The 27,967-nt window shown below is 42.5% G+C and overlaps 1 protein-coding gene across 1 annotated transcript in view; it reads right to left on the bottom strand.

Annotated features, from left to right (window-relative positions):
• The window catches only part of Exoc4 (exocyst complex component 4), a 711,882-nt gene that overhangs the window by 16,902 nt on the left and 667,013 nt on the right, over positions 1-27,967 (bottom strand). The gene's annotated exons all lie outside the window — the stretch shown is intronic.

The following is a 27,967-nucleotide window of genomic DNA, read 5'->3' as shown; positions in this document are numbered from 1 at the left end:
GAAATTATAGGTGATTGTGAGCTGCTTGATGTGACTGGAAACTGAACCCAGGCCCCTGCAAGTGCAGCATGTGCTCTTAACTGCTGTATCCTCTCCAGTACTAAGGATACAGATCTTTAAAGAAAATAACTGCTGATCCCTAAAAGGAAAAGAAGTCAGAACCAAAGGTCAGAGCTGGAACTGTTTGTCTAATTTCCTTTATGCGTGCAGCCTTTATAAAGGCTATATTGTGGCTATAGCCACAGTCTCAATTTTTAATGCTTTAAGAAAATATACAGAATGTTATCAGGCGCTATCTCCATCCATTGTGTAGTAGACTACATGTCATAGTCAATGACAGGAAGTATGTCACCTCTTTGTTATCTCTCTGTCAAATACACATTGCTCTCATGACCTCTATGTCAGGGAGGAAGGCTACAGGGAAAGAAGGTGGAGAGGAGGTCTCTAGAGCAAATACTGAGCACGCTCTTTTTAGCCTCTTTTCCACCCTGCCCCATCCAGTGGCAGGATGAGTTATTTAAATTTATCCATGGGTCAGGAATAGGATTCGACCTACTCTGCCTAGACTCCAAGTTGCTGGTTCCATGATGAGACCAGGCGCCATCAATTAGATCAGTATTTCACATCATCACTACAGGAGTCCCTGAGAGGAGTGTGGGAAGGACACAACAAAGAAACCCCTGCCTGTCCCTTTCAGTGACACAGCCCTGGCCTGTTTCCCGCATGCAACGTTCCCACTTCCTTCTTAACAAAGACGAAATTCCTACCTGGAGGAGAAGACCACTAAAGGCCACAGCACCATTCACTACAGCTTTTAAGTTTTAAGTCAAAGAACACCAAAATGGAAGGTGATGCTGGGTGACACCCTACAGCTCTTATGGGTCAGCAGCAGACAATTACACTTTGAATGTTCTAAAGTAAGTGTGTGAATGTACCCTCACTTCACACTGGCACTTCTGTTGGAAGCCTGCTTTCCTGGTGTTCATTTGTAATGTTTTTCAGAGAGAAACATTTCAAATGTGATGAAACAAACATTAGTTTGTGACCCAAATGTTTCTAAAGAAACATTTCTTGGACTGGGTGTGTGTAAATGTTTGTAAACCATTTGGGCAGAAAAACTGTGTGTGTGTGTGTGGGGGGGCATGTGTTCAGAAACCGTCGCTTGAGGGGACAAACTCTCAACAAGTGTAGCCAGGATGTCGTTAAGATCATGCCTGCCTGTTCTTTCACATTCCATGTGGCAGTGCAGACACTGGGACATTCCCGTGGTGCCTCTTCCAGTCTTTGTTTTACTACTAATTGGGGATTGTGATCTTGCTGTTCAATCCCATTGCACCTCAGTTTCCATTTCTGGAAAACTAACTGAATTATGCTACAACTGATGGCATCTCAAAACTGCTGTAATCCACAGGAGGGGAGGAGAAGGAAGAAGGGGCAACATTATTAATAGTATTTCCATGTTCCAGGAAATGCAATTTATGCAGAGGGAGTGGAAGAGATGAGGCCCTGGGTCACACAGCTCATCAGCATGAGGTTGGACTTTAAATGTGCATCCTGAGCCGGAAGCCTGTACCCTTCCATTACACTACGCTGGTCCACAGCAATTTATCTGCTTCCCTGCATTCCTCGGGGCCTCTGTACTAAACGACAGTGTGCCAGGTTGCAGGCAGCCCCCATTTGTTATTTGTTCTTTTACTTTATTTCTCTAGTATGCATTGTGTCACTCAGTTGGTGCAGGAACATGCGTGCGTGTGCACACACACACACACACACACACACACAGCTTTGACAAGAACACAGAGCACAGAGTGTGCTGGGAAATGTGGGTGATGCAGCTTTATTTCAGTGTCTATTCAATTGGATGTAATGGCAGCTTCATTGTAATAAAAAGCTTTATTATGCTTTGTAATGAAGACACAAAGCACTTAGTGGAAATCACAGTCTTTTAAACTAATCTGCTTTCGACTCTACTGCAGAGATGCAGATACAGGGGAATTCAAAAGTGGTTTCTACAACACGATTCACCCAGAGTAGCAGAATCAGAAGTGGGCATGCAAGCTTTGCCAGGGTTTCTCATCTCATTTTCAGGACTGGGCTGGGTGCTTGCCTGTTCTCCCTCCTCAGCATGTTGAAGGCAGGAGCACTCTGACCTTTCTGTTTTAGTCTATTTGTGAGCATTTCTCAGTAAAGACCACCATGGACTCTGTGACCACAATCTGTTGCTCTAGTCTGTCTACTGGTATATGTATACACTTGTGTGCACATATGCACTCTCAAACACACATGCTTATGCATGCCCACGGATAGCTGGCTCAAGGGAGCAAGGGGAATGAGGATTTTTAAAGCCTTTAAATAAAGACTGTAGCTGTTGTTGGACTATACACAGATACAGAGTAATTAAAAAGCTCTTCAAAGAATAGAATAAGTCCATTAAATCCAGTTAAATAATTTTTCAGAAATACCACAAGAGATACTTCTTGCTGTTTCCTCCCCTCACAATGACTGGAGGAGGAATATCTCATTTTCCAAATGGAACTTTATGGAGTTTTCAATAAGTCCCCTCAGCACTTATCTAAATCTTTAATTAGTTCTATAATATACTGATGATATCAAGCCTAATTAAATTTATATAGATAAGGCTCAATGAAATTCTACCAAGTGAGCTGGAAAGCATATATTAAACAGTAAATTTAATGGTTCGAGCTGATAACTACAATTTTATATCAAAAAATTAAATTCAATTTACATGTTGTATTCAAATTGATTTTGAGTGTGCAAATTATTGGAAAAAATCTCTGAAATATATCAGTAAAATTGCTAATCTAGCCTACTTAAATATCAGTTATTAATGCCTGCATTTGCAAATAAGCCACACACATTTGCATTTTTACTGAGTATAATAAAAAATCATCTAAACCTTATGCTATTTTGTTAAAAATATTCAGTAAGTTTTTTTCTTTTTGACTCATGCATAAATTAAAGAGTTGAAAAATGACCACTAGATCTAAAGAAGAGTCAGCAATTCAACACACAACAAATAAAGATGACATATATCTTTGCCAACTAAAGCAGTTTATACTGTCCTTCATGGACAATCATGATGGCAAAATTCACTCTTAGGACCAACTGGAATAAAAGCATCCACAAACATCTGATGACATAATCACAAGCAGAGGTAGACATATGCAAAGTGGGTGGCATTCATTGTCAGGATGGGGACGGAAAAGAAAACAGGCACTTCTGCTTTCACAGAGGGTAATGGTACACAGCTCATCCCATTGCCTTTAACAGGTCAGCAAAGAGTAGGTCTCCTTCAGTCTATGGCAACTAACTGCTCAATTAAAGAGCCAACCATATGGACCATGTAATTTTATCAATAATGGTATTGTGTTCAGTCAGTTCCATATTGAATTGCCTGCATCTTAAAAGCACTAGCCTTACGCATGGCTCATATATTTTTCTTGGTTGACACATACAAACATTGACAATAATATGATTATAAGCACATTTCACTGCACTCAGAATTACTACCCTTTAATAACAATGTGTGCGCTTATGACTTTGCCTTTGTTATTAGGAACTTTCCCCAAGACATATATTTGTCCTTGTAGATTCTAACTTATCTTTCAAATGATGATTGCTTTATTAAATACCTACCATAGGCCATATGGAAGCATTATATGGGAGACGCAATATGTAATATGTTAATGACTTCAGAAAACAGAAAAATCATTTCAGGGGAAAGTAAGGACTTCCAGATGTATTGGAGGATAGAAATTTAAGAATAAGTCATTCAACCAGGTAGGACAAAGGCATGGAGGTTGGACCATAAGTCACAGGAACAGGAGAGTCCAGGGCAGATAATGAGAGAAGCCATCTGGTTAAGTGCAAAAAATATGGGCTAGGTACAGTATAAACATGTTACTCTAAGAACTGAGCCAAAAAGTCAGTTGAAGAGATGTGGGTATAATTATCCCAACTCATTCATGAGATGGCTGAGGGGAAGAGAACGGAAGCGTGAACCTCAGCTGAAAGATGCTTTATTCTGGATATGACAGAGCAGTGGAGGCATGGACAATAACAGGGACAGACATGAGAACTGCTTAGAGGAAAAGAGTAAGTGTAAGACAGAAGATAGTCCATGGAGAGGTGTTAGTGACTTGTGTAATGTCAGGTGACACTGAAAGATCAGGTTGGAACCAGGCTCAGTTTTGGCAGATTTTGAATTTGCTATTACAGAGAAGCAAAATCAGAGTGAATAAAACTCCAGTCTCTTAGCAAGAGCTGAAAACCTGGATGAGGAGCAGCACGGACTATGTGAGTGTGATGAAGGAGCAGCAGGGACTGGCAAAGTTAGACATGGGGACTTGTTTAAGGGGAGAAGACCTTGGGCTCCTTTGTCCTAAACCCTCCAGGGAGTGACAGTCCTGGGGTTCTTCAGCTCCAACTCACCTAAGTTCCTTCTCTTGGGACAGCCAAGCAAAATGGCATGAAAGGCTGGATAGGTGACGTCAGCCAAATGGAGGGCTCTGATGGGGGAGCCCCAAGGCACACTACCAGGCTGGGGAAGGCCACATTACTTTATCACACCCGTTGCTACATTCTCTAATCCTAGCTGTTTGATTTCAAAGGTTAGAATGAGAGTGAAGAGAGATGGCTGAAGCAAAGGGATTTAGGATCCTATAGCATCATTTGAAAATTTTCTAAAAGCACAAATATCTTGTTAGAGAAGAAAAAACATTCGCACATATATAAAGAGATTTTGATCTGCTAACCAGGTGTTTTGCAGGCTCCCAAGGTCTGTCCATGCACTCGAAGGACTGCGTGTTTATGTGTGTATGCATCCACACACTCTTCTACACAATGTGCACCGTACTGCATACAAGCTTATAACCCATCTTCCTATATACCCTTTCTGTGTCTCTGGTTGTGTGTACATTCCTGAGTGCAGGTATGTGTGTCGCTGTCTTCTTGACTACAATTATACTCATGCTCTATCACGGTAGCACTTCTCCATAGGCTCTGGGATTGAATTCAGGTCCCCATGCTTGAAAGGTGAATACTTTATAATCAACTAAATTATCCCCCAGATTCATCTTCTTCTTCGTTATTTAGGCCTTATGTTGTATACTCCAACTTCTATTTCTGATTATGTGGGGTTTTGTCTAGATGAGAAGAAAACATAAGGGTGTAAGAATATAAAGGTGGGCAGTTCTTGCCCAGGAACATAAGGGGAGAACACGAGATACTGGATTTATGGTATACTCGCATGGATCTTCATACGTGCCCAATGCTTTGAGCATGCTGGCTGCAATCATCTTGTCTCTCAGTGCCCTCATATGCAGACCCTCTCGAGCCCTAGGAAGACTTTGTTCAGTGAACAGCGCACAGGTCATGGAAGAGCTCCTAGTTATGGTGGAGAAGCAGGCACAGATGGGCACCTGAATGCTAGGTCTTGGCTTTACAGCACCATCTGTGAAAATGAGGGTCTGTGGGGCATGGAGTACAGCAGAGAAACACAGGGCAGGAAGCAGAGGAAGCCTAGCGTAGAGGTGGTGAGTGTGAGCTATGAGGCCAGGACCTGGAAAGAGATGTCAGATGAGGAGCTCAGAGAGAATAAAGTTAATGTGCTATCAATGATTTCTCATAGCTATTAACTTATCCATATAGCAGGGTGGTACTTTAAGACAATTTAAAGGATATAAAGCAAACCAGAGAGGCCAATAGCCCCCAATACCTGACTACATATAGGGGTTCTCAGAGAGAAGGAATATAAACAGAGGTTCCCAGAGATTGGTATAGCAATTGGGGAAATATTTTTTTTTTCTTCGAGACAGGGTTTCTCTGTATAGCCCTGGCTGTCCTGGAACTCACTTTGTAGACCAGGCTGGCCTTGAACTCAGAAATCTGCCTGCCTCTGCCTCCCAAGTGCTGGGATTAAAGGCATGCGCCACCACGCCCAGCTTGGGGAAATATTTTTATTCTGCAGTGTTTAGTACATCCCAGAACTATTAAAAGATTAAAACTTTTATTGTCCTCACCAGCTTTTTCATGGGAGAAGTCCCAGGGCTCCAGCCATCAGACTGTATGTTAAAGTTCCAAGTCTGCCCTGTGGAAGTTCAGCAGTCTGCCTACATTCCACCAATGCAGACAGCCTTCCTGTTCCAGGTAAGGAATGCCTCTCCAGTCAGCACTGTGACGCCTTAGCTTAGCTTTGGGAGATGGGACTACTGTGTGGTGACAGCAGGCAGGTTAAAGGAGACTCAATTGCACTGATTCCCATCCCCACCTGGACCTTTTGAAGGCAGACAGAGGCTCCTCACCCCCTTCTTCCTTGATGTTCTAGACACTTTGAGAAGAAGTCCCGTGATTCCGAATCAGCAGGTGAGTCAGGACACCCTGTAGTGTTCTGCTGTGGCACTGTTGGGCAGACTGAAGCTAGAGCTTCTCATCTGAACACAGGCAGTGAAGAAACCAGGAAGCTGAGTCTGGGGACCAGGAAAGCGCTGGAGGAAGGAAGGGGACAGTCCACTTCTGAATTGTGCCCAAGTGTTGGTGGCAACATTCATAAAGCTGCAGGTACCAGGGCTGCAGCGCTGTTGCTCAGCCTCAGCCTTGGTGGGGTGAGAACAAGGCAGAAACCAGCACTAGGCGCTCGTCTCAACCAACAGTTGTGCTAAATAACTAAGATGGTCTGTACCTCTCTGCCAGGAGAAAATGCTAGAAAAATCAATGATTATTGAGTTATAATCTTATATTTTATCCACCGTCTTGCATCCTTTGATCATCTGATTTCTTTTTATAATTCAAAGTGTTTCAGTGAAGACATAACGCTGCCCTGATCTCCTTCCGGGAGGAAGCCATTCTACTGTAGCATCTTCAGAGGGGCTCTGCAGGATCCAGCTCAGGTCACACAGCGAGAGCAGCCTGTCCTTTGACTGAGATACATACTCAAAAGCATGGGTATCTTCTCCCTTTGGTCTTTATCCTTGCTGCTTTCATCTCTCTTTTTGTTGCTACATTCATGCGTCAATGAGAGTTAAATTCTGCTGCCTAGCCCCTAATTTGACTCACTTTCTGATAATATCAGCCTTCTACAACATTACAAAAACTAGGGAATCAAGGGCTAGTATCCCTTGCACATTATAATAGGAAGGAGACTGGAAAATGAAACACTTCCTCCTTGTGTATGTACTATTTTCTTAATGTTTTTTAAAAAGATCGTGTTTTATGAGTCTTCAGCCTGCATGTATGTCTGTATAGCATGCTTGTGCAGTTCTCACAGTTGCCAGAAGAGGGTGTCATATCCGCTGAAACTGGAGGTACAGCAGTGTTAGCCACCATGTGGGTGCTGAGATTGGAATCTGGGTCCTCTGGAAGACTGCCTATGCTCTTAAACATGGAGCATCTCTCCAGCCCACTGTACTGTTTTCTACTGCAGTTTTAAACCTCGTGATTTGCCTAGAGTATAAACAAAGTACCTCCAAGCCACAGAGAAGGAAAAAGTAATAAATGCTTAAGAAATTTCTGTTGGTTATGCAGCTACTTGCACGTGCAGGGGCCTGGGTCTAAACACCAGGACTGTATAAACAGCACACCATTCTACCCCTGCAGCATCTATATAATATGAAAAAACTGACAGATTACAGAATAAGATCCTTTAGCATATATGAATTATATACCAATAATTGCTCAAAGGAAAAAAAAATCTTTTGGAAGCTCTGAAGATGCTGAGTTGACACATTAACTTGTATTCCAAGGGAGAATTTCTGAACAAAGAGACTAGACACTGGCCAGTGCCCTCTTTATTCTGCATTAGTTCTGTAATTGAGTACAAAGATAACACTGACAACATTTTTCCCCAATGGATCTGCTGGCTCGAACAATAATCAGCTATGAGCATGAGATTAATAGATAACATGTACAGACCTTACAGTCATGCTGAGTTAGACAACGCTGTTCCCAGGGACCTCCCACCAAATGCAGTCTGCTTCGGACTGCCTTTGAGAAGGCATCTTCCATTTGTATTAGCAGATGATCGGGATGTGCATGTGATACAATTTTGACCAGTATGTGCCACAAGATGTCAGCTGAGGAACTGCTAAAAAATGTTTCCTTCTTGGCCAAAATAAAACAGAAAAGGAAACATTCCTCTTGCATGAGATGCTTTTTGGGACACTTGAGTACTCAGTAGCTAACCTCAGACCACAGAAGGAGCTTCTGGGCTGACGGCAACTTGCCCAGAAGTAGGAAGAGCAGGGAGATGCATGAACTTGACTCTTTAATGACATTAACAGGACAGTGAATTACCAGACCTTCAGGCCAGCCTATCTTGGGGCTGCAAACTATAGAAGAGGAAATGTCTATTTTTGAAAAACATGTTTTAGTCAGGCCTGGTGGTATATAACAGTACTCAGGCCCTCGAGACTGAGGTAGGCTGAAACATCATCTGGAGAGTGGGGACAGCATGGGCAGCACACTGAGCCCAGTTTCAAGTCAGGGTTTCTGCTTCATGCAGTCAGAGCATCCTCATAGGGGCTGGAGAGATGTAGATGACCTAGACTGAATCCTAGCACCTATATGTAGCTTGCCACCATTTGTAATTTCACTCCCAGAGGACCTGATACTTTCTTCTGGCCTCTAAGGTCTCTCTACACAGTGCACAGACACACATGCAGGCACATCTCGTTCACATAAGAGAAAAATAAAGCAGGAGAACAATGTAAAGAAAGCATCCTAGCAGAGGAGGAAGATCTGGGTTGGCCATGACACTGAGCTCTTTCAGATGTCATGGGTTAGTGTGAAGATGCTACTCTTGAACATTTAAGTCACTTGACATTTAACTGCCCAGATGTGTTAACCAGTCTTACCTGTCCCTTTTTAAGGCGAGGCCACCACTGACACAGACTCTTCTCCCTTGTTCTCCTGCCATCCTCTCAGTCTCCTATGATGTTCACGCCTCACTTTCTCTCCTCTACATTCCCTTTATGCTGTGTGAAGGTGAACATTCCACACTGCTGTGGGGGCACAGCAGAGATTCCTATGTCTTGTGTGCATGAGGATTCATGAGAAACCAACGGATTGATGTCACCATGTACACAATTACTGGTTAGTGCTGGGAAGGCACAAGGTAAGGGCCTTATTTCTTCATGAACAGAAACAATCCCTAAACCCCTCAAAGGTAATTATTCCAAAAATTTGTTTTATATAAATGATTAGTTTTTCCTTTGAACATTTCCAATCCCGTGTTCTTTTTCTTATACTACTTATGTTTATCAGATCTTGCTTCCTTTTAGCCCCTTAGTAACATTATCTATTTTGGGTTGTCCCCACTACCCCAGACTTTCCCAAAGGAGCTGCATCCTTCTTTCCCAGCTGCGACGGGTTTATCTCTGAGCTGCTTCCTGGTTCTGCCTTCACTGTTTGTCCAGTAGGATCAACTGAGTTTCACTGCTATTTTCTTTTCTTTTTTTTCTTTTGGTTGTTAGTTCCCTAGGAGAACAAGATCAGCACTCCTGTGCCTGGGAGGGCGATGGGCTTGTTGTGAGAGGTGCCCGCAGGTGGAGTTCTCTGGGGGAACAGCGGGGATTCCAACTGTCTGGCTATTGTTTTCTTCAATCTTGCATAGAAGGGTCTATGTTCTGGAGTGCTGATGCTCTCTATGTATTTCCTAACATGGAACCTCCAAAGTCAAAGTTTTAATATCTGTGAGGGGGTGGGGGAGGGAAGCAGTGCCGCGGGTTCCATCGCCTCTCCTGTCTGTTTCCTCTCTCACTGTTTTTCCTTTTGTCTTGTGTTGGTAAGCTTTGCACGTAGTCACATTTCCTCCAGGGCTCCAATGTTCTGGATTTCAGAAATCTGTCTCGATCCCTGGTTCAATGGAAACCCACTTCCTATTTGTTTTCACTTGTGATTCATTCCTGTCTGGCTGTGCAGTCTACCACATTGTACCTGACATTAATGTGGACCCTGTAGGCATTGTTAGAAGTGTCATGTGAGACACTGTCACATAACACACACACTCCCCACTCCCAAGATGGTGTCTCACTGGCTCTGGCTGTCCCAGAATGTACTTGGACCAGGCTGGCCTTGAACTCACAGAGATCCACCTACCTCTGCCTCATGAGTGCTAGGATTAAAGGCATGTGTCAACACACCTGTTGTCACAGAATTCCAAGTTGGCAGTAATTTCCCAAATAGTGGTCAAGGAGGAAAGATACCACTTACTTGTGGGACCTAAGTGGGCACACTGGGAGGGCGAAGAGGCTATTGAAGCTATACAGAATAGCTTTTCATTCCAGAAACTAAAGAGAAGGTTTGGCCCACTGTAGTAGACTATGGTAAACTCCTAAACGTACAGGATTCTGTACATCCCTAGGTGCTGTCTCACTGACAGCTACCAGCTTGCACAGGTAGCAAGGTGACTACCACAGTCCTCCCACCAAAAGGCTGGTGAGTGCAGGCTAGGCTGGTCTTAGCTGGCATCCTTTCTGGGAAAGTGATAATGAATTCTGCCAGGAGAGGGTGTTAGATGGCTCTGAGCCTGGCAGGGTGACAACATCTGCACCTTGATGTGGCATGGAGAGGTGCCAGTCAGTCCCATTAGCAGCAGGGAGATGGTGGCAGGGGCAACAGCTTGTATGTGATGGTGATGACAGCCACAAACAGTGAGACGGGCTGGGCGCCTCAGACACTGAGACAGTCACTGGGCAGTGACAGCAGCTGTAGCCACAGGAGAAAGTGCTGACAGACACAGGCCACACACGCCTAATGCCTTAATGTAATAGAGCAAAATTGCTTTCCATACGTAGGATATTGCTTTCCAGGTGATGTGGTTATAAAGAAAGACTTCAGTAAGTTCAAAGATGCTCTGTCAAGGAGCCGTTTTCTGATTTCAAAGGCAAAAGACCTTAGAAAGCCTTTGTTTCTATCCAGTTCCCAACCTTACCTTTCAGAGAGTTAACTTATTTTCTAGGAAAATCAGTGTCTGTAGCAGGATATGTTCTTTGTTGTCATCAGGTGGCAATAAAGAGTCCTAGACCATATTCCCAGAAAGCTGTGGTCACTGAGAGATCACACATAGAGCATTTTATGCCACGCCTATAAACTTGTTAAAATGACCGCAGCTGAGAAGAGATTCAGCAACAGTGAAAATGTACAACATAAACCATTGCAAACAGGAAAAGAAGGAATTCCATCACACTTCTTTAGCACCTTGAACTTGATGGATCTATTCATACATGGGAGAATTCCTTCATTTGCAAATAGGATTTCCCGTTCTAGTGTAAGATGGTTTTCCAGCTTTGAGGAGCTGCCTGTCAGACTTTGAACTAGGGACCATCGCCCCACTCTCCCAAGTACAAAGCACTCTTCCTTTAGCCATAAGCTGCTCTGTCCTAATTAGCTCTACAACTAATTCTTACTAATAGTAGAGACCTTACCAGGATTCCTGAAAAGATTCCCTCATTTCCAGACTCTGTCTGCCTTGCCTCAACAATGCAGGTTTGTGCTCCCCTCCCCCACTCTCTGCAGGGTGGGAGTGGGGCAGAATAGTTGCTAATCACTCTCAATTTCTGTTCCTTTTGTTTCCCCTAGGGAACCAGCTTTATTGAGATAAACTTTTCCTAACACACCACTCCCCATCTCAGGGAGTTTCCATATTTAAAGTATGTGGACTTATCACCACAGTGAATTTTACATTTTTATTTTCTTAAAAAGAAATCCTGTATTCTTCACCACCCTGCCCCCACTTCCCAACCAGCCCTATGCAAGCACTAGTTTACTTTCTGTCTCTTACACGGTGTTTTCTATTCTGGTCTTTTTATAATTGGAGACATGTAGTCTCTTTAAAAACTCATTTAGAATAATATTTCATAAATCCTTCATGTGCATAGAGAATCTATTAGTGATTCAGAATTATCACACCACAAATTGTGATGTATGGCTATGTCATATATGAAAGCCTACTTTTACCACAGATGGACATATGGCCTGTTTTCACATTTGGCTACTGAGAAGAGTCGGCTCTAAGTTTACAGATGTTTCTGGTTTCATTTCTCTTGGGTACATACCTGGGAGTGAGTTGTCTGAGCTGTACTTTATCTACTTTATTCTTAAAATTCTAGCTGTTCACATTACTGCTCACTGTGTGCTCACATTACTGTGGATAAGCAGGGACCATACATCCATCTTTCTAACTCCAAGAATTAAGTGACTTTTATATACCATCAATAGACAGTTTTATGAAAGGAATGACTAACCCCTAGCTGATATGTCCTACCCACCCCAAACAAGTGAGTTCTCCGGGAATTGCTTTAGATGCTGAAGTAATTGGCATAACCTGGTTTTACTTGGCTCTGTCTATTAGACAGATTTGTGTTAAGAAGCTCCTAATGGTAGATGGCTCCCAAGATGTAAAACTAGAGAACAGGCTAATTCAACAGGCTCTACCAGTGAGGGAGAGCCTACTGTATAGCCAATGCAGGGATACAAAGAACACACTTTATTTAATGAGGTTACATTATCTCTTCACAGAAAATGAACGCCTTGATCTAGGCACAATGTACACTAACAAAACTACCAAGAGTATCCTGTGGCCATGAGGTTAGCTTCCTTCTAGTCCCTTCTGAGTTATCCAAAGACTGTTGAAGGGGCCTCAGGAGCTTCTTTACATCTACACAGTAGATTGACTAACCCAGAATAATCTTTTATGGCAGGCAGAAGGTGTCTAGCTTAGACCTGAGAGAAAGTAAGAATTTGCAGATAAACCCTAGGACTTCTTTGGACTGATAGGAGATAGATCTTCTCTTATCCTGGCATTTAGAATTTACATTATGATCATGTACTTGGGAAGGCAAGATCAGAACCTTCTCCCTTGGAGAGAAATGATCACTGGAGACGGGAGACTGGTACCAGGTGATCACTGGACAAGTTAGGTGACAACACTCATGTGCTCATGGGCAACAACTTCAAAATCAAGTCACTTTCTACCTCTGCACAGGATTTCACATTATTTTCCTGAAAAGAATTCCTTCCTATGATCTCTTATCCTCATATAACCCCAGTTCTTGTATTTGTTTTGACTTATAGTTTAGTAGAATTTAGATGTAATTAATTGTGCTACAGTTTCAATGTTAATTTCCTTAGGGGGAAAAAGATTCAAATTGATGTAGGCAGAACAGATATTTGTAGCTGAGAGAGAATAGGGTCATATCAATATCAACTGTTAGCTAATAAAACTAACACTCTGCCTACATTTACTTAGTAACAAGGACAGGGGTATGTGTAGAGAGCAAATAGAAGTCACAATTATCACCATGCAGGAGTTTCTTGTTGTATGAAAGGAAACTAACTAGTCTTGTACTAGGGAAGGGTGACATGATAGTGGTTCCCATGCCATTCTTAGGAACCTGTGGTGTTTAATATTCATTATCAACTTGATTGGATTTACTGAGTCACTGAGGAGACATACCTTGGGGTACGCCTCTGAGGGTATTCCTCTGAGGAGCAAAACTGTGAAGGCTGGACTGACTGACTAAGGCTTTCTCTGCGGAACCTGATGTACAGAGAAGGAACACAGTTCTATCTCTAAAACTAGGAATATGCTTGATGATGATGGTGGTGGTGATGGCCTGGGGCCTGGGCCTTGGGAGAGCTGTGGGTGGCTTCAGATCCTGAGAACCCAACCCTTCCCACCTTATAGAACTATGGTGATGAGTCCCAAGGGTATTTGTGTGCTCTGTCTATGATGCTCTTGAGATACCCTGTGCTCCCCTTATGCAAAGTTGTTTGATTAGCTTCTCATTAATTTAGTTCCATTGTATGATAGTTTCTGCAGGGTTTGTCTTATTTCTGTATATAGGATGCTCTTCTTCTTTCTTCCTCCTCCTCTTCCTCCTTGTCATCATCTTCTTTCTTCTTCCTCCTTTCTCTTCCCCCTCTCTCCTTCTTCTTCTCCCCCTCTCCTCCTCTTCCTCCTCCTTCTTCTTTGAGACAGGGTTTCTCTGTATACCCATGGTTGTCCCAGAGTTCACTCTGTAGACCAAGCTGGTCTCAAACTCAGAGATGTGCCTGCTTCTGCCTCCCTAGTGCTGGGATTAAAGGTATGTTGCTACCACTACCACCTGGCTACTGTACTTTTTAAATACGCTTGCTTGGTATAAGATACAGCTTATGCCAGACCTCATAATCCCAAAGTTATTTATCTCCTATCTTTCTGATCTCCTGGTTCTCTCTCTCAGGACCCTGTCATTAATGAATGATCTGCTAGTCTAAGGCACCATCCTGAATATTGGCGGTACCAACCTACATACCAAGATCCAGGCTGAATAAGAGGGGAAAATGAACTAGCAGCTGCACCAGTTTGCACTCCCAACAAGAGTGAATAAACACTCCCCTTTCTCACATCTATCCAGCATCTATTGTCATCTGTTTCTTTGATCTTGGTCAGCCTATCCAGGGGAAGATGAAATTTCAAAGTAGTTTGTTTTTTTAATTGGATATTTTCTTTATTTACATTTCAAATGTTATCCCCTTTCCTGGTTTCCCCTCTGAAAAACACCCTTCCTCTCCCTGCCTCCCCACCCCCTACCCCCCACCCCTACCCCCTCACCCCCCTCACCAACCGACCCATTCTCCCTCCCTGGCCCTGGCATTCCCCCACACTGGGCCACATGGGGATCCATCCCATTTATCATCACTAAACCCAGACACTGCTGTGGATGCCAACAAGTGCTTGCTGACAGGAGCCTGATATAGCTGTCTCCTGAGAGGCTCTGCCACTGCCTCACAAATACAGAAGCAGATGCTCACAGCCAACCATTGGACTGAGCACAGGGTCCCCAATGGAGGAGCTAGAGAAAGGATCTAAGGAGCTGAAGGGGTTTGTAGCCCTACAGGAGGAACAATATGAACTAACCAGTACCCCCAGAACTCCCAGGGATGACATCACCAACCAAAGAGCACACATGGTAGGGCTCATGGCTCCAGCTGCATATGCAGCAGAGGATGGCCTAGCTGGACTTTCCTGATGGCTAAAAATATTGAATATCATTTTAAATCTCCCTCAACCATTTGTCTTCCTTCTTTTGAGAACTCTATGTTTAGGTCTATGCCTTATTTGTAAATTGGGACTTTTGTTTTCTTGGTGTTTAGTTTTTTGAGTTCTTTGTATACCATTGATACTAATCCTCTGTCAGATGTATGGGTGGCAAAGATTGTAGTTTGCTTGTTTATTAGAAATATAGTGTACTTGGCTGTAGACCAGATAGTTATTTAGTTTCATGTAGTCCCATTTGTCATTTGTTGGTCTTAAATATGTTAGCAGGGTCCTAAAAATCTTCGTAAAATCCTGCTTATATGTTGAAACACACATAGTCCCTACTTTCTTTCTCCTCCATCAGATTCAGGGCATCGGGTCTTTAATCCATTTGGAATTGAGGTTTGTGCAGGCTGAGAGATCAGGATCTAGTTTCATTCTTCTATATGCAGCTATACAGTTTGACTAGCATCATTTGTTGAAGATGCTGTCTTTTCTCCTGTGTATAATTTTGACTTCTTTGTCAAAAACCAGGTGGCTACAGGTGGTGGACTTATAACTGGGTCCTCAGTCCCAGTGCCCTGAGCAATATGTCTGTTCTTCTGCCATCATTACACTGTTTTCGCATTTACAGCTCTGGAGTAGAACTAATAACCCTATCTCCAGCAGCAGTTTTGTTGTTCCAGGTTACTTGGCTGCCACAACAAGACAAAAAAGTCCTCACTGAAAAGGAACAAATTGAGGGGCTGGAGTGATGGCTCAGCAGTTAGGAACACTGGGTTTTCTTCTGGGAAACCTGTGTTCAATTCTCAGAACCCACATGGCTGTTTGTAACCATCTGTTAACTCCAGTATGAAGGGATCTGGCATCCTCCCTTGGTCTTTGGTCTTCTAATTAGGCATGCATGTGGTACACAAACATATCATGTAGGTAAAACACATACCTACCTACCCCTAAATATATACATTTATTTATTAAAAACGACATTTCCTAAGCCACAAAAGCAGACTGTATAGAAGAGAAAGATATCCTAGTAGAAAGAGAAACAATAACTTCCTGTACTGAAAAAAAAAATCAGTATAAAATAAATGCAGCAATACTTGGAAAACAAGATCTTTTGGTGGAGAGGGAGAAAGAAGGGGAGGAGATGGGGGGAGCAGTGTTTACCATTTTACCTTCTTACCTCAGGAGAGGTGTTAAATTAACTCACATTCCTGGTAGCCTTCAGCTTCTCAGGAGGGATATAACACAGGAAACTATTAGTTCTGGTAATTTAAGTATATGTTGTTAGCCAAAGTGTCAGAGGACGAAATGAATACATATCTGAAAAAGGCTTTTCCTTGACAGCAATCACCACTTTATATTTGTATGGGCCTCTCAAACCCTCAAACACTCACTTGTCACATTCAGGGTTAATTTTATGTTTCTTGGAGTGGACTGAGCCTGAAACAATACCATATAACATGCCATAATCGACCAACTCTTGATTTTCTTACAGGTCTAGTGTTGGGAAGGCAGATAAAGAAATCCCCAAATTACACTTAGCAAATTCATTTTAATAGCATAAGGAGAAAGCTTTCCTCAAAATGTCTACTATGCCACGATGGGCTTGTGTTGTATGTGCATATGACAGTCAGGGTCCCAGTGGGAGAGAACAGATTAGGATTGAAACTGGGAAACTCGCACTTCTGACCTCTCCTCTGTCTATTTTATTGTCCCTCTTTTCAAACTTTCAAAGTGCAGCTCAAGACAGGCTTCTTCTGAATGCCCCTGAATGATTTCAGTCTACCCTGAATAAGGTCCTCGGCATTCTCTTTCCATAAAAATGCCTCTCTAGAATGTGATCATTCTGAAGTGTCTGTCTACACTTTAGTGTCATTTCCTGATTAAACTGTATCCATGCAGCAAACTGCTCCTGGGGGTCGCTTCATTTCTGCTTCCTGTGTATCTTGCATTGTCCCTTCTTGATTGGGTAACTGACCTTATCTTTGGAGCATGTTCTCTGAGGTCCAGGCTAGACTCCTCAGATCTCCACATCAGAGGTGGGCAGGGACTTGGACAGCCCCATCGTAGTGCATATCCCTCCTGACTCTAGCCACTTGTTCACACATGGACACAGAGAGGAAAAAGTATCTCTGAGATTTGCTCTGTCCTTCTAGAAGAGGGAAGGTAACGATTTGAAGTTCTGACTATGCATATTCAATGCATTTCAGCTACTATTTTGCTACTACTGGGAGACAGGCTATATGGTACGGCTAAGTCGATTCAAATGAATGCATGAGCTGCAGGGAGAAAAGGGTCTAGCTGATACAGTTAGAATCCTGGGATAAAAGCAAGTCTAAAACCAACTATTTCTTGTAAGTCTCAGTTTCATGATTCAGTACATTTTTTCCCCTTCTAGTTTAAGGGACTTTGAATTAGGTTTCTATTGCATGAAACTGATAGAGTCTTGACAAAGACATTGGATAGGTCTAACTATATCAGGCTGAGCTAAGCGTATTTAACCTGGAGCTCATCCAAAGATAAACCCTAATGAGCCATGCCTCCCACCATTATGCCCGCATTTAATCCTCTCCTATGTCAAACCTGGCAAGCTCTGTGACTTGGAATGTTAGAAGTGATTCTGTGCAGGTCCTGTGTCCAAGCCTGATAGAGGCCTGATAAAGTAGCTTCTGTGTCATGCTTTCAGAGTCTCATGTCGTCATGTGTGTGATGCCCTGACAGTGACATGTGAAAGTTACCTTGTGAGACAATGTAAAGGGATCATGGACCTAAGGATCCTGCATCCCTGCTGAGCCTGCTACTCTAGCTAGCCCCAGCAAGTCAGCATGCCTGTGAGGTAAGCCACCTCAGACATTTTAGCCTGGCTGGCATCGACTAAAGACTATAAAGAGACCAAGACTGTCTACAGAAGAAGCTCATGGTTGAACCTCGGTGGCTGCTATATCAAGAGAATGAATATTAGTGGCTGTTTTAGGTACTGGGTAATAGGGTGGTTTCTTATACAGATATAGACAGCAGGAATAAATGTGTAGATTAAATAAGCAGGTTTTGGTTGGGACTGAATTATGAGTATAATTCAGTCAGGTCTGCTCTTAAAAAAAAAGTAGATTCTTGATAGTTATGTATAAGGGTATTATATATTTGGCCAAGATGAAGAAAAGGGATAGGATCAGAGCTTTAATAGAAATCCATGATATGGGAAACCTGGATGTGTATATATGTGTGCCCCAGTCAGGAGTCCTCAGTCACAGAGAAGGGATCTTTGAAAGGACACTGGACAACCCATACTTCCAAGAGAATAGAGCGTAGGAAGTGAGCAAGGACAAGTCACCCAGGCAGCAGCTAGAGTCATGGCTCAAGTACTTAAACATTCTTCAAAGCTGGTTCCATGGAGGCAGCACTGCTGCTGGAAACACAGAATGCTATGTCTTCAGTAGACAGAACGGAATGTTGGCATCCCACAGTCAGGTCTAGCCTGGCTCCACAAAGGGTCCAGGCATTGATTTCTAGACTTTTTATGATGGAATGCAAACCCCTTCCAAACCCAGGCACTAAGCAACTCTCTAAATAGATTTAGAAACTCGGTAGTCAAAATGACATTTGTCAATCATAGGCAGCATTATTCTTTTAAAAAAAGACTTAGTTTTCTATTGATATAACAAAAAGACACAGCTCCCTGTGACTTAGACTAAACATACTAGCGTCTGTGAGAATCTCAGCTGTCACCATTGCCACCATATGCTAGGAGTTTACTGATTCTCTGGGAATTGCTCTTGGTTGCAGCCTCACTTGCTTCATACTGCTTGGCCCAGTTTTCTCCCCGACTTGGATGCTGTCTAATGCTGCTGCAGTGCCAGGCTTTCCTGGAGGTTGCACACCTCTTCCTGTCTCATTCGATCCATCAGTGATGGTGGTTGCCTCAAGACTGGCCTTTCTCATAGTCTTTTGGATGTGTTTTGTTTACCCTTGAATGAGAGATTTTTCTCATTGCAGGGACAGGTCCATGACAGAGCAACTTAAAGAGGGGTTTATTTTTGTTCACAGTTTGAGGGTACATCCCATCACACTGGGGAAGTGGGGGGCTGGTTATATTGCCTTCACAGTAAAGGGGAGAGAATGTAAGTGCTGGTGCTTATGGTTCTCCCTGCTCTCCAGTCTGTACAATGGTGCTGTCTACATCCGCAGTGGGCCTCCCACCTCTTCTTTTGAGATGACCTCTCAGACACTTCCAAAGCTCAGTGCTCTCTCACCCATTATCTCTTCCCAGTTTCTCTCAGGGATGAGAAAAGCCTGCTACATACCTCCCTTAAGCTCTAGGAATACTCCGTCATGTTTTAATAGAGTCAGTAAAAGCATCATGGCTATGGTATATCGTTTTGAAATAATGCTGTATGTCACTATAAGCCATATAACATGGCCAAGCTGCAGAGACTTGTCACTGAATCATGGTCCTGCCATCTACCACTAGTGTAGATCCAGTGCTCTCTTTCAGAGATGTGATTTTCCCATTTGCAAAAAGAAAGTGCTAATCCTTAAGCACACTAGGTTAGTGTGGGCTTCGCTGAAATAATACATATAATCACATAAGTAGGGTGCCTTACACAAAGAATGTGCTTAATTACTATTACTAACAGTAGTAAAGTAACAAAATCAAATCAAATACTTATTTTTTTTTTTTTTGCCGTTCCTATGGACCTTTATTTTTTTTATTATTATTATTTTCTTTATTTACATTTCAAATGCTATCCCGAAAGTTTCCCATACCCCTCCCCCCACCTCTGTTCCCCTACCCACCCACTCCCACTACTTGNCCCAGGCCTTGCCTTGTGCTAGGTNATATANAGTTTGGAAGACCAAGGAGCCTCTATTCCCACTGATGGCCGATTAGGTCATCTTCTGCTACATATGCAGCTAGAAACACAAACCCAGGGGGTACTGGTTAGTTCTTGTTGTTGTTCCACCTCAAATACTTATTTTAAGCAATTCGTTGTTCCTGTTTAGGCTTACAGAAAACGTGGGATGCTTTGACAGGGGTAGAGTCACTCTGTGATGTAGTAGGAAGGATGATACAGTATGAAGGAAGGATGTAATCAGACACTGCCTATGCTGTGGTGTCACACTGACACACCACTGACAGAATACAGTAAACTCTACTCAGTGAATCAACTATCTCCATGTAGTGTGCCCTTCCTTGGTGACAGAGAGGGTCTTCTACACTCGAGGGAAAACATCATATACTCCAATTGTCACTGCAGGGAAAGGCATCATAGTCCTAGTCAGCACGATTCTGTTTTCATGGATTCTGTTTTCCTGTTTCTGAACATAAACAATGACCCAAAGAAAGAGATTAGCATTAGAAAGGGAAGATAAGCTTAACGCATCACGAGAGGGAATGGGCATGGTCTAGGAGACAAGGCAAACCTCTGAAGTGCCAACAGCAGGACAGGTTAGACTGAGCAGGAAAGCGTATTATGAAGGCTCATTGAGAAGATGTGACTATTTACAGTTCATACTTTTAGGGGTTGGCCACTTTAGTACAAGCAGACAGATGCCACCATGTGCTGATGCGTTATGTTGGTTAGTGTGAACTCCCCATGATGCATCTGCCTTGGGAAGGACTCCTATTGATGGCTGACAGGCAAAAGAACTCTTTCTCCTTGCCCAGGTAAGCAAACAGAGGGCCAGTATTCTCCAGGCTGATGTGTATGGTATTTCTGGAATAAAGGTGCCGAAAGGAAGAAGCTGCAAGTACTGTTGGGAAATGTATTATTTCCCATTCAAAGGGGGTGGGGTGGGGAAGGCTTAGGCTATGGCTTAGAGCCCAGCATTTCAGCCTGTGCTGCTGGTGAGAAGGAGCCTTCAACTCCTGAGAGCCAAAACACACCTCTGCACAGCACACAGTAAATACTGGAGGCTCGTTAGGGGACCTGGCCAATAGCTGCTGGCCAGAAGGTAAAGCTTTTAACCAAGGCAATCAGCTCCCCAGCAGATATATTCTTCTCTTGCTGAAATGCTACTTATGTGTCATTACCATTTCCATACTTATGTCCCTGGAGAACTAAGAAACCAAGAAGTGGGAAAAAAGTTCAAATTTCTGAAAAATAAAAAAAAGAAATTCCTCTATCCCATAATTAAAGTTAACAAAAGAAAACAGACAGACTGCCACATCCAGGGAGCAGAGGGAAGCTAAGGCTTCAAATGACTGATTTACCACAGCAAGTAATTACTTTATGTTTCTCACAAACATTTGAAACCTATTATTACTTTCACAGCGGCACACATCAACAGAAGACTGTCACCTAAGGGAGAAATGGGGAACTGGGCTGTAATTAATTTCTGGTCGAATATATCATGAAGCCTTTAATGTTGTCAATAAAAGGCTCTAGCCACTAAAAACCCCCAGCTTCCCTCCTCCTCAATCCCAATACTTCCAAAATATTTAATCAGCTTCTCTATGGAATAGATTGCCTAAAGGAGAATGAGATGCAGCGCTCAGGTCTGCTCAAAGTTTCGGCCATTGATCCCTCCTCCTACCTTGGAGTATCAAGAGGGGGAAGTCAATCGAGTCAAAACCCCCACTTGGGTTTTTCTCATTTCACTCCATTTGCAGTAGAGGAAAATAGAAGGCGCAGCTCTTTGGAGGAATCTGAACATGCAGATGCCAGGCAACAGAAATCATTACAGCAGCAACCGAAGCCTGTGTCTTTAAAGGTTAGAACACAAAGATTAAGAATGCCCCCCGGGAAAAAGTGCAATGGCTGATCTGAATAAAGCCTTTCCATCAACTGGCAATGCACAGCACAGCAGATGAAGAGCTCCGGTGGAGGTGACATTTATGTTTTTGAGTACCCACATGTTTATTTTGTCAATTACTGTTTGGAGTCTACTAAGACCTTTATAGGTCATGCACAGGCAGGACCTAGCTTCTATCATCTGTCTTGCTCTTCTGCTAGTATTGTGAGTAAGTGCTACAGGCATGATTTTGACTCTGATAAGAAAGAAGCCTGTATGACCTCTTTCCTCATTCACTCACTCAGACATGCATTGTCTGGAGGCCCGTGGAGAAGTGTACCTCTCAGAAATCTTTGGTTTCCTTATGGAAACAGATCAGTGTGGACTGTGTTCCTTTCCTTTTCTTTTGAGCACTGCAGATGGAAATAGAACACAAGTCCTCTGGGTCCCATTTCTGGCCCAACAGCATGTGGCTACTGATCTTCTAGTCAAAATCATTTTACAGGTAGGGAGAAATTCAGCCAAACGAGTGGAGTTCACTCACTCAAGATCATATGATTTTTTTTATTGGATATTTTCTTTATTTACATTTCAAATGTTTTCCCCTTTCCAGATTGCCCCTTTGTGAACCCCCTATCCCATCTCCCCTGCCTCTATGAGGGTATTCACCCACCCACCCACCCACTCCCATCTTCCTACCCTAGCATTCTCCTACACTGGGGCATCGAACACCTTCAGGCCCAAGGGCCTCTCCTCCCACTGATGCCAACAAGGCCATATAATGATTAAGGGCTAAATTTGCTGGTCATCTACTACACAAATGAAATATACACATCTTTTCTTGTGACAGAGTTATGTCCTGAGTCCATTGTTAGTTGCAAAATACTGTAAAATGCACATGCATTTACTCTATCTAACCAATGGCTTGTCATAGCTCACTTAGCCAGCCTTTACTGTGCTCAGAACATTTACATACCCCTAGCTGGGCAGAATCATGACACAACACCTCTGTTCTGCAGTATGCCATGCATCTCAGGTACATTACTGAGTATGTTACTCAGAATGAAAAATTGTTGAATGAGACAAGCCTTGGGTGCAATCCTGAGCACCAACCCCTGTGCTCCTAAATACCAGAAAAACTGAAATGTTGGCTAGATATCCAAATTAGCATTTTAGTCATTGTGACTTCTTTGGCTACAGTAGTTGGAGAGGGGAAGAAAAGAAGAAGGAGGGAGGGAGGGAGAGAGAAAGAGAAGGATAGAAGAAGAGAGAGGGAGAGGGAGAGGGAAAGGGAGGGAGGGGAAAGGGAGAAAGAGGGAGAAGGGGTGGGAGGGAGGGAGAGAGAGAACATGAGCAAACCTTAAACAAGAACAGAGGGTAGCTCTGATAGTATATCAGATACTGTATGGGTTTCAAAAGATGTGAGGTAAGGTCAGTATGTCTCCTAGACTCTCCATGAGCTGCCCACATGGGTGATCTCCACGGCGTCTGTCAAGCTGCACATATATGCCTAGGTAAACTCAAAACCATCTAAGAATTTTTAGGGATAGAGCTAAAAGACTTCCCTTGGAAGACATCACCCTAGGAAACCTGTATATTCTCTCGCCTTTGGGAACCACATGTTAAGTTGCTTGTCTTAGCAGTGCATGTGTAAGAATTTGGGAGCAAAGCTAGAGTTTGTCAGGAGAATGGATGATCAATCACTGGCTCTAATTTGTGCTATGGCTCTGAGGCATGGTCTAAGGCTATAAGCAAGTGCTACTCTATGACAGGCATTTGGAAAGACAATATAAGAAGGTTGAGCAAAGCTCACCCTGTGAGACCAGGTTTATAAAAATTTTTTTCTGTGGTACTCTCTTTAAACTATAAAGGAAAGTTATTTAAAATTACCAGTAGAATTTGTAACTTGATTCTAAAGACTTGTCCTTATACCAACAGATAAATGTAGCTCTCACATCCCTCATCAAAAAGTTTCTTTTTGCAGCAGATAGAGACCATTATAGCAAGTCATAATTGGTCAAACTGCAAAGAGCAAATGACTAGGGGCTGCTCAGCCCTAGTTGACACATCTACACTACAAGCCTAATACCCAAGGCTCAGGGGACATCAAGGAAGAAGGGGCAGAAAGATGTAAGGGCCAGAGGACCAGGATGTCTGCTGGGAGGCTGTCTTCTGTATAGGACAGGAAAGCTGCACCCTTAACGTATCAACAGTATGGAGCCTAAACAAGACCTGAACACCAGTTGATATGTGATGTGGACGGGGGAGATATCACAAGGACTCTACCCGTAGATCTTCAGGCAATTAGTGACTGCTGGGATGGGGAGAATTAGTCTAGTCTTCCCCAGGAACCAGCCCCATATTTGGTTCTCTAACACCAAGTGGTCAGCTCTAAAAAATATATACACATGAGCAACATTGAATGGACTCAGATGGTTACTGTGATGGTTTGTATATGCTTGGCCCAGGGAGTGACACTATTAGGAAGTGGAGCCTTGTTGGAGTAGGTGTGCCCCTGTGAGTGTGGGCTCTAATATCCTTGTCCTAGCTGCCTGGAAGCTGGTCTTCTGCTAGCTGCTTTCAGAACAAGAGGTAGAACTCTCAGCTTCTCTAGACCTATGTCTTCCTGGATTCTGCCATGCTCCTGCCTTGATAATAATGGACTGAACCCCTTTGAACCTATATGGCATCCCCAATTAAATGTCATCCTTGTAAGAGTTGTCTTGGTCATGGTTTCTGTTCATAGCAGTAAAACCCTAACTAAGACAGTTACATTTATACACTTATATGCATATATCATGGTATAGGAATAATTAATGAAAAAAATCTAGCCTGCAGAAATCTACAGAAATAAGTGGGGCAAATAAAACTAGAAAAAAAAAGGAAAAGAATATATTCATGTTTTAAGAACTTAACTGAAAATGATGCTATATAAAAGAGAGACCCTATATTTACCAAATGATAGCTTTATCTTCACACGTTGAAGTCCAGTGATCTATGTGTGATCCTATATCTATTATTTTATGAACTGGGAATTTATTTCACCTCTTAAATATTCTCCGTTTTATCCACAAGATGTGACTGTAACATCTACACACAATTTCAAAGAACTGATGTGGAGAAAGCATTTACTACAGTGCATATATCAAGCTCAGCTATAAGCATGTTCATTTTTTACCACAGTAGTGCATCTTCATTAGCATACATAGACAATTTACACCAAATCTATTTTGGAGCTACCCTTGTTTTAGAGAAAGCAATTTATTCCCACAGGACTATAAGGCTGGGTATAAAACTTATTTCTTGGCAATCTATTTGTATTTATTGATGGATGCTCTCTGAAACACATGTAAACTCATATATACTAAACATTCTTTCAAGCCTAGACCATGTTTATAAATACTTTCAATTTATATAAGCCTATTACAAAGAGAAGAGAAAATAAACAAACTCCATAATAAACTATAGACACCCAGAAATAAAACTAAATACAATCCTGGTGACTAGTTACAAGACATTTATGATTATGTGGGGAGGGAGAACGTGCTAATAAAAAAATGAGAGTAATAAGACATTAAAATATAGGAAAATGTGAAAATTAAGCACATTAAACATCGATTTCATCATATAGAAAATTAGAAAACTCTAGTTTACAAAGAGAGTGATATAGGCAGACACATTAGGGAAGACTTGAGAACAAAGCCATTTTGTTCACCGTGCCATGTGGCTTCCTTTCATCATCTGGGTTTGATCTTTTCAGATTAGGAAAGTGGGAAAGCAATGCAGAGGAATGCAGAAGGTACTGTGCGTGTGTCCATGTGTGTGCGCGTGTGCGAGTGCATGGTCAGGCTTGGGAAAATTTGCCCTGAACTTTGAAGAAGCCAGTCACATAATCCTGAGGTGAGATAAACGTAACCATGTGGCAGGCCTCAGACTAGTTTAAACAGAATAGCTGAGTTATCAGCTAGCAGAAACAAGCCAAAGGGCCTAGGCATTGATTCATATATAAGAAGTCTCAGAGTCTTTATTTTGGAGAACTAGAGTGTGGGTGGGCTTTAGAACAACCTTGGGCTTCAGTCCTCAGTTGTCTCCAACTTCCTTTTGAGACAGATGGAGCTTATTAAGTGAGGGGGATTGGACTTAGCCTCAGGAATTTACCTGTCTCCACTTCCCCAGTGCTGGGATTACAAGGGTGGACCACCACACTCAGCTATTTTTATACGGGTTCTGGGGACTGAACTCAGGTACTCTTGCCTCAGTCACTTACTGGTTGAACTGTCTCCTTGGTTTGTGTTTCTGAATTTTAAACATGTTAGTTTCAACACTAAACTTTTATTTATAAAACAAGAAGGGGGTCAGCTTCCAATTTTTCAAGAAGAATTCTACTAAAATCAATAAGTGATATTTCTTGGGCTTTTTACATAGAACAATGTAACAATATCTATAGTTTATTATGTAGTTTGTTTATTTTCTCTTCTCTTTGTAACTTTCCAGGCAGAAAAAAAACAGCTTCACACTGAAGGCTAACTTAGTTTCTTAAGCACGAGACCAAAGAGGCACTGAAGGATACATAAATAGCAATCTGATGGGAGATCTTGGACAAGATATTTCTAATTTCTATTCCCTGGGATATTCATTGCATAATAGCATCTGCCATCTATGGTATTCTCTGAGCAACGCCAGCTCCAGCAAACATGCAACAATGAACAGATCCACTGTCTGCCAGGAATCCGGAGGAGCCCCAAGTTAGAAACTGACTGTATGTTATCATGACAAAAAGGAAATCTTATTTAACCATGGCCATCACACGTGAGACATGTCTCCGAGAACTCAGACGTTAATTAGAGGCAGGCGTTTTTCTGGGCAGATTATGAGGACTCATTGTTTCAGGTGCTCTGGAGGATATGCTGGCTGGTGAGGCATGCTCACCTGCATCCAAAAAGCCCCAATTAAACCATTAATTAGAGACCAATTAGTTTCTGTAATGTATGAAATCTACTTTAAGTATAATAAACTTAGGAGAAGCAAGACCAGAAGAAAATGGTATAGGCAGAAATGGGTAGCAAAGTCAAAAGAAGGTTAAATTCAAGAAAAGTAACATTATTTAAATAATGCTATAGAAGGTCCTTAAGAAGACACTCTTAGATATCAAATTACACTCATTTTTGTTTTATTACTGACTTTTATTAACAGGTATCTTTTTTTTTTTTTTTTAATATCAGGCAGTAAAAGCTATAAAACCCATCACTTGCCTGTTTTTCCTGGCTGCCAGGAGTCAGGGCTAGCTTTATTATCACTGCTGAATTAAAGCTCCTTCTCAGAACTTTTAGAGCTCATCATTATTAAAGGCATGTTTGGCAGAAGACTGGCCTTATGTGACCACAAATCCAAACAGAAACTGGTCAGATGAAGCCCTTTATAGGGAAGCTTGCAAAAAAAAAAAAGGTTGAGATTGGAAGGGCAGACATGACTGATAGCAGGATAAAGCTGGTTTAAAAATGACTGGGGAAATGGATGCAGAGAATATTTTGTTTCTGGCCAAGCAAATGAGTGAGTCTGCAACGGGAAACAGTCAGTGCTCAGCCCAGGCTGTCCTGACAGCTGTGGGTGCTTCCAGTAGGTGGCAGCATGGCATCGCTAATCCTATAGCAAGCTATGCCCTGGTCACTCCAGACAGGAAAACTTAACCTTCCTGCCAAAAACCAAAAGAATGTCCCTCTGCAGCAAGCCAGTAGAAAATAAGTATACATAACAGTCCCCATGGGAGGAATTCAACATTCTCAGCCATGCCCGAGGACAGTCCTAGACTTAGCAAAGTACAAAGGTCAAGGATGAAGCAGGGGTGCCACTTAACAAGCTTAGGTTCTGGGCTGGGCTCCTGGTACCTCTAGGAAGAATCTGGGTAGGTGAGTTTACTTGGGATGTGGATTACTTAAAAAGAGACATGGCATTTGAAATGTAAATGAAGAAAGTATCTAATAAAATAATTGAGAGAGGGGGGCATTTGAAATGTAAATGAAGAAAATAAATAATAAAATAATCGAGAGAGAGAGAGAGAGAGAGAGAGAGAGAGAGAGAGAGAGAGATAGAGAGAGAGAGGGAGAGAGCGCTTTCATTCATCCTGAAGGAGGCTGATCTGTGCACTGACAGGGCAAGTAGGTTTCTACTCAGGTAGCAGCAAGGCTGTGTGGTGTG

The sequence above is a fragment of the Mus pahari genome, chromosome 2 (genome assembly GCF_900095145.1).
Source record: "Mus pahari chromosome 2, PAHARI_EIJ_v1.1, whole genome shotgun sequence".
NCBI classification, from domain to species: Eukaryota; Metazoa; Chordata; class Mammalia; order Rodentia; family Muridae; genus Mus; species Mus pahari.
The sequence above is the reverse complement of the archived record's forward strand: the minus strand, read 5'-3'. Positions and strand labels throughout refer to the sequence as shown.